Raw genomic sequence first — 7,552 nt, forward strand, 5'->3', positions numbered from 1 at the left:
TTCTGAATGAGGCTTTTCCCTTTCTTACATTTTGAAAAACAAAAAGCAATAGGTAAGAAGTGGGGTGGCCTGGCTTCTGTTCAGCCCTCTGGTCAGAAATAGGTCCAAAGGAGCTGTCAGAATAGTCAGCCCTGCTGTGTCCCACCAATCAGGCTGAACTTAACAGAAGTGTTAAAACCTCATGGAGGGCAAGTTCACCCATCCTTGGCCTCCCTCTTTACTGGGCTTTCAGCAGCACTTGCAGGGAAAGAGAAAGGTGCTTGCTTTATTCCTAATTGTACAGAGCAGCTGATTGGTGTCTGCTCGACTTTTTGAACAAAGAATTCTTACTGCTTGCTTGCTTCATTTATAACTTAACAGACATCAACGGTGACACATGAACACTCTCTCCCTAGGTGATGGATTAAGGCAGATTTCATTTTGGGTCTTGCATGAAAGCCACACTATATCGTGTGATGAAAGGCCGTTTTCTTTTTAGAGAGAGAGAGAGAGGGAGAGGGAGAGGGAGAGGGAGAGGGAGAGGGAGAAAGAGAGAAAAGCCGTTCTGATTTAAAATCCTGCAATAATGGAAGAAAACCAATTTCCTCCACAAGGCATTGTCTTGAGCCCCTTTGTTGGCCCAGGCCGCCATCTAGTGTTCACTGGGAATATTACACAAGGGCTTTCCTTGGGTTGCTTCACACCACAGGAAACAAACACAAAGGCATCAGTTATGTGGCTGTGAATGTAGTTCATGTAGATTTCTGTGCAATTTATGCATTTTTTTCTGCGCAAGTGAGGTATTGCCTTCAAATTCTGTATCTGATTCTAATTAGTTATGAGATCTTGGGGAAAATCCCCTCAACCTCTCTAGGATCCTCATTTAAATGGAGGTTCTCAAAGTGTGTGTGTGGGGGGGGTTGCTGAAAGGGTGTGTTTGAAAGTGGAAGCAAACCAAAGCCCTCAGACTCAGGGGATACCTGTCATGATGTAATCAAATCATGCAGGTCTTTGGGACGGTGGTAGCGCAGCGGGTTAAGTGCACATGGCGCGAAGCACACTGACTGGCATAAGGATCCCGAGGCTTGGTGCATGCAGGACCCCACTACTTCCAGTGGCCACTTTTTTTTTGGCCTTTCGATGGAGACCAGAAGAAACAAAGAGAGGGAGATGAGATGGAGAGAGATACCTACAGCACTAGTCTATCATTGTGAAACACCCCCCCCCCCCCCAGCACACAGACACAGGTAGTGAGTGACTGGGGCTTGAACCACATAATGTGTATGTTATATTGGTGTGCTGCTGCAAGGTCTCTAAAATTTGATTTTCTTAGTAGAGAAAGGGAAATCCTAACACTGAGCTTTCTGAGGGCAGTGGTGTCCTATCTTCCCTGTAATTCCAGTCCCTAGCATAAACCCAAGATAGTTCTTTTTAAGGAAATGAATGGCTACATGAAAAAAAAAAAAATAACATGAATGCCTACGTTTAAAAACCCTCACTATTTAAATGTTGTTAAATCACTTGTCTGGTTTAGCTCAATGGTTTTCAAATTTGACTGCACACCAGAATCACTTAGGGAGTTGAGGTTTTCCATAAGATTTCATTGATGTATCATATACAGAAAAGCAACTATATATATATATATTTGCCTCCAGGGTTATTGCTGGGGCTTAGTGCCTGCACCATGAATCCACTGCTACTGGAGGCCATTTTTCCTCCTTTTTGTTGTCCTTGTTGTTGTAGCCCTGTTGTAGTTATTATTGTTGTTGTTGGATAGGACAGAGAGAAATGGAGAGAGGAGGGGAAGACAGAGAGGGGGAGAGAAAGACAGACACCTGCAGACCTGCTTCACCACCTATGAAGCGACTCCCCCGCAGGTGGGGATCTGGGGGCTCAGACCCAGATCCTTACGCTTTGCCTGCACTACCGCCCGACCTCCAGCAATCATATCTTAAGGAGATTATAAAAGTGGCTGTCTCCTAAAATGGATAAACCTAAGGAAGAAAAATACCTACTGTTGTGACAAAAAAAATGCAGAGAAACTCAACACTCATGTTGCTGGTGGGAATGCAAAATAATGTAACTAGAGAAAACAGTTTAGACGTTTCTTATTAAGGTAAATACACTATCCAGATGGTCCAGAAATTCCATTTCATTACCCACATGAGAGGAAAATATTATCCACACAAAATGTTTATGTAAGTGTTCACAGAAGCATTACTCTGAACAGTTCATAACTGGAAACAGGCCAGCTGTCCATCAACAGGTGAGTGAATAATAAACTCTCTGCACACAGTGAGAAACCAGCAGTAAAAAGCATAAATAATTGAACCATGGGACATTATAACTCAGACGAACATTATGCTCAAAGAAGTCAGAATGCTCAATTCTTGTTACACTATTTTAGTGCTTATAATGTCACCATTATAGTAGCAAGTCAGATCAATGACTATAGGGTGGCTGAAAGGGGGGACGGTCACTACTTGGGAATGACATAAATGTACTATGCTTGACTGCAGTGAAGTCTGTGAAGACTTGTCAAGATGCACCAAAACATACACTTAAATTAGATGCATTTTATTGTGTTTTTAATATGCCTCCAGAAACACCTGGTTAAAAAGAAGGCTGACACCTAGACTCAACCTCAGCCCAAATGAAGAAGTAGAGTCTTGGGGGACTGGTGGTAACACAGCTGCTTAAGGGCACATGGCGTGAAGCTCAAGGACCGGCGTAAGGATTCCAGTTTGAGACCCCCGGCTCCCCCACCTGCTGGGGGGGGTTGCTTCACAAATGGTGAAGGAGGACCCCAGACCAAATCAAATCAATGGGGTTTACAGTCAACAATATTTATACCCCTTTCCCATATGAGGGAACTACTCTCTTCCCTGATCCAGCTTTCTGTTCCTTTTCCAGCCATGACATCATCTCCCCAGACAATAACTTGGATCCACCTGCATATCAGATTTCAGACTCAGGGGAAAACAAACAAAAAACTATACAACGCAACAATTGCCACCTCAACATGCTTCACCTCAGACTGTGTCCAGAGACTTCAGGTGTGGAATGACAACCCTTCAGCTTCATTACTCAGGTGAGACCTTTCCTTTCATAGTACACTTTGATTTCATCTCAGGTGGTTCACTTTCTAACAAAGTCCCAAAACCTAGATATACACCAGTTTCTGTGAGAGAGAGCTTATGTTCACACGTATCCATAAACTACTGCAAAATATATACCTGAAAGCAGAAGTACACTAGAGTTTGCAGTGAGTACCCCCCTAACACTTCCTCTCCACTATTCCAAGCTTTGGGTCCATGATTGCTCAACAATTTGTTTGGCTTCGTATGTTAACTCTCTTTTCAATCACCAGGTTCCAGATGCCACCAGGATGCTGGCCAGGCTTCCCTGGATTGAAGACCCCACCAATGTGTCCTGGAGCTCAGCTTCCCCAGAGACCCACCCTACTAGGGAAAGAGAGAGACAGGCTGGGAGTATGGAGCGACCAGTCAAAGCCCATGTTCAGCGGGGAAGCAATTACAGAAGCCAGACCTTCTACCTTCTGCAACCCACAGTGACCCTGGGTCCATGCTCCCAGAGGGATAGAGAATGGGAAAGCTATCAGGGGAGGGGGTGGGTTATGGAGATTGGGTGGTGAGAATTGTGTGGAGTTGTACCCCTCCTACCCTATGGTTTTATTAATCCTTTCTTAAAAAAAAAAAAAAAAACTAGTATAGCTACAGGCCCTTTGGATTATAACTAAAATAGGCCTACTAGCTATCTACAAAATGGAGGACCCCCAAGTCCTCATCTGCACTACTGCAGCCTTTAGGTCCATGATCGTTCAACAATTTATTGGCTTTGTATGTTAACTCTTTTTTCAGCCACCAGGTTCCAGATGCCAGCAGGATGCCAATCAGACTTCCCTAGACAGACGACCCCACCAATATGTCCTGGAGCCCTGCTTCCCCAGAGCCCTTTCCCATTAGGGAAAGAGAGAGGCAGGTTGGGAGTATGGATCAACCTGTCAACGCCCATGTTTGGCTGGGAAGCAATTACAGAAGCCAGACCTCCCACCTTCTGCATCCCACAATGACCTTGGGTCCATACTCCCAGAGGGATAAAGAACAGGAAAGCTATCAGGGGAGGGGATGGGATTCGGAGTTCTGGTGGTGGGATTTGTGTGGAACTGTACCCCTCTTATCCTATGGTTTTGTCAGTGTTTCCTTTTCATAAATAAAAAAATAGAAATAAAAAAACATAACAAAAAAAGATAAAAAAACAAATTAAAAAGAAAAAAAATGTTGGAGGTCTATAGATATCTACCTTTTTCTCCCCGTCTTCCCCTCCTCTCTCAATTTCTCTCTGTCCTATCCAACAACAGTAAGCAGCAGTAACAATAAAAAGGGCAACAAAATGGAAGGGAGGGGAGTGGCCTCCAGGAACAAGCAGTGGATTCATAGTGCAGACACTGAGCCCTAGTGATAATCCTGGCGGGGGGGGGGGGGAATGGCGGGGGGGAAAAAAGTCGCTAGAATGGAGTTGATACTTATCCTTTAAAGAGAGCTGTATTTTAGTCTATTTTGAGCTACTCTACCAAAACATTACGATACCATAGCACACATACAATAGATGCAGTCTGGAACGTTGATAATAACCTAGGCTGGCAAAGATAGGGAATTACAGGAACTCTCATTCACCACTGGTGAGGATGCAAATAAGTACAAGCATTGCAGAGTTTATTTTAAAATGAAATGTGTATTTAATCCAGTGAATGTATTCTATGGTATTTTTTATTAGTGATTTAATATTGACTTGCAGGATCTTAAGATATTAGAAATATAATTCTGTACCTGAGTTCTATGTCCTCACCCCCTCCAGTGGAAACGACCAGTTCTCCCTAGGTCATAGATATGGTTGCCTTTCTAACTGTAACTATCTATGTTTCTATTTATTCTACATCCCTTTTTTCCTACAGTCTTACCATCGCTTCCTTTCTAAGTCACACCTACACTATTACTCTTTCCAGTTGTCCTCTTTTCTCTCTCAGATAAGAGGAACATTAAGTCTCCCCTTTGTAAATAGGAAGTGTGGGCTCAAACCCGTCCTTGCTTATGGAAACTTGTACACTTAAAACAGGCAAGTGCCAATGCCCACCCCGATAATAGTAATCTTGAGTGGTGAGTGTATTTTTGTCAAGGCAGACACATTTCTGACTAAAGTGAACAGAAACCAAGTCATGTTCAGGAAAATAAAAGTATAGATGAAGGTTTTCTGAATTAGGTTTATTTAAGTACCACTAAATTTTATTCACACTGATGAAGCTCAAGGTCAGGGATATGCTTAGGTAAAAACAAAGAGAAAACGGCCTCCAGATTGTAAATTATCTCCATTCTCACCAGTCCAGCTAGATCTGATTCATGGGCACAGGCATGCACAGAGAGAGGCAAACAGCTCACTGTCAACACCCTGATCTGCCCGTGCCAGCACAGAGTTACACATTACCGCATTTCTTCTAGTTTCATCCAGCATGGAGTAAGAATGTCTCTCCATCCATTTTATTTTGGTGAAAGATTAGATGTAATCATAGCTTTAATTTACTTTTTAAGGATTGCAAAACCAAATTTTCTTGAAACTGCTTGAAATGTCACGATTGCTTCAAATTTATAGGCAGCTTTCAGGACCTGAATATGCCAGCCATGCACATATCCATTTTCTTGGTAAAGACTTAGTGTAGTGAACTTTTACTTGGGAATTCTATGTGGGAAAAGGTATATTCCTGGCACACAACTTTAATGGATGTGCACCTAAGACACAAAGCCTGTGTGCTTTGAGAAAATCAACTAGAGCTCCAACTGGGAAACTTTGTTTCAGACCAGATAAAAACATAAAATATAGCTACTACAGGTCTACTACATAAAATATAGCTACTACAGGTCTACTACATAAAATATAGCTACTACAGATCTACTACATAAAATATAGCTACTACGTAAAATATAGCTACTATAGGTCTACTACAGTGGGATTTTCAACTTCTGCATCAAGAGACAATTTTGTACATTTTCTGGGGAATGGCCCAAAGCTACAGCCATATTGGACAGATGTTTTTAATTCTAAACAGAAAGCAAAATTACCTATTATTTCTTTGCTATGCAGATTGAATATTTTGCATAAACATTCAAAAACGCACATTTATGGTTTGAACTTCTTATGTTTATTGTTTTCTACCACAAAATGTACCATCTACAGATGGAAAACTCGGTCTTTGATGGGTGGTGAGGAATTGCTCAGAAGATTGTTACACACAGAAAGATGTATTGCATATAATGCTGGGGAGGGTTAGATTATACAGTTATCAGAATATATACAGGAGACATCCTCATCTAGAAGTGTTTCAGGGATTCCAAATGTTCCTCCTCCACAGCTGGGTCTATTTAGAAGATTTGGTCAATGGAAAATACTGCTGCTTTTCTTCTTATGGTTCCTCACACTCTATTACCATCTTTGCAAACGCAAAGTAGCATGCTGCCTTATCGCTGCTGCTCCTCATTACTCACAACAACAGCAATGAAAGGAGGCAATTAAGCAATGTGGTAATCCACTTTTATGAGTCTACCTTTAAAGAGAACCATGAGAATTTTAGAGAAATGAAAGGAAGTATTTTTGAAAATCAATCACTTCCTTGAAGTTTGAGTGATTACATTCAACAGTTATTTTGAACCAGTGCAAAAACTTTTTATTTTTTAGAAAAAGCATGCAGAACACACTTATAATTAAGCAACCAATCTTTTGGGAATCAGTTGATTTTACCATAGCATTTTTTTCACAAAAAATATTTGAAAAAAAATTCTACCTCTATTTTAAATAACTTAGCTTGATATTGAGAATTTGTAGTCAACCTCAGTTAAAAATATCCTTTAAGACATTACCAAGTAGGTTTAAAGCTGCTTTCAGATGTATGTAGTCTAGTTTGGGGGGAGTCAAAAAAGAAAAAGGATAAATGCCTTATTTAGCTTGGTCAGTGCAGATCAAATGTTCTGGAAATGGTTAGTACCAGAGTATACATACATATGTGAACAAGTATTAATCTCAGCAAATTATAATTCAAACATCAAAATGTAATAGTGATTCAAGAAATTGTTTTTATATTGCAAAATCATGATGTAGTAATTTTTTATATTTATTCCCTTCTGTTGCTCATTTTGTTGTAGTTATTATTGTTGTTGTTGATGTCATCATTGTTGGATAGGACAGAGAAAAATGGAGAGAGGAGGGGAAAACAGAGAGGGGGAAAGACAGACACCTGCAGACCCGCTTCACCGCCTGTGAAGCAACCCCCCTGCAGGTGGGAAGCCAGGGGCTTGAAATGGGATCCTTAAGCCAATCTTTGGTGCTTTGTTCCATGTGCACTTAACCTGCTGCTCCACCGCCCAACTCCCTAATGTAGTAATTTTTCTATCAATAACTCAGCTACTAAGCAGAGCATAGCATCCCTCTCCTATAGTCTTGATTTATAGAACTGACGGTACGGTAGCTAGGACTGTTAAGAGGTGCTGAGTACTGTATTATGGGT

At 41.3% G+C, this 7,552-nt stretch overlaps 1 long non-coding RNA gene across 1 annotated transcript in view; it reads left to right on the forward strand.

Moving 5' to 3' along the window:
* Positions 1-7,552, forward strand: part of LOC132535316 (uncharacterized) — a 53,410-nt gene that overhangs the window by 43,022 nt on the left and 2,836 nt on the right. The gene's annotated exons all lie outside the window — the stretch shown is intronic.

Source organism: Erinaceus europaeus, chromosome 21 (assembly GCF_950295315.1).
Source record: "Erinaceus europaeus chromosome 21, mEriEur2.1, whole genome shotgun sequence".
In the NCBI taxonomy this organism is placed as follows: Eukaryota; Metazoa; Chordata; class Mammalia; order Eulipotyphla; family Erinaceidae; genus Erinaceus; species Erinaceus europaeus.